This window comes from Penaeus monodon, chromosome 32 (genome assembly GCF_015228065.2).
Source record: "Penaeus monodon isolate SGIC_2016 chromosome 32, NSTDA_Pmon_1, whole genome shotgun sequence".
In the NCBI taxonomy this organism is placed as follows: Eukaryota; Metazoa; Arthropoda; class Malacostraca; order Decapoda; family Penaeidae; genus Penaeus; species Penaeus monodon.
Window position 1 is genome coordinate 34905312 of NC_051417.1, and position 471 is coordinate 34905782.

General features: G+C 51.6%; 1 protein-coding gene across 1 annotated transcript in view; it reads left to right on the top strand.

The window, feature by feature from the left end:
• Positions 1-471, top strand: part of LOC119593835 (GTP-binding protein Di-Ras2-like) — a gene marked incomplete at its 5' end in the record, with an annotated part of 32533 nt that overhangs the window by 24952 nt on the left and 7110 nt on the right.

A 471-nucleotide genomic window follows, 5' to 3' on the forward strand; every position in this document is an offset into this window, starting at 1 on the left:
ATCAACCGGTTATACATTTTTCTTTTCCCTCTTCCCCGTTCTTTATCTCTCTCCTTTTTTCCCGGTTCCTTCCTTTCTCTCCCCTGCTTAATCAACTTATTTCCTCATCTTTAGTAACTCATCACCTTTTCCCTTTTCCCCTCATCGTCACTCTTTTTATTTTCTCTATCTTTATTCACCCGTTCCTCTTTTCAGATCAATCTCCTCTTCCCCTCTCCGTTACCCTCCTTCGCTATCCCCCTCCCCCTCCCTCCAGATTATTTTCCTCCCTCCCCCACTCCCTCCCCTCCAGCTAACCTCCCCTTACTCCAGGTCACCTTTCCCTCTTCCCCCTCACTCTCGTCCCTCCCCCCCTTCCTCTCTGTTCCCTCCATCCCACCACTCTCCCTTCCCTTCAATCGATTCCTCCCTCCTCCCCTTCCCTCCACCTTCACCCTTACCCTTACTCTCACCTGCCCTCCACCCCTCCTC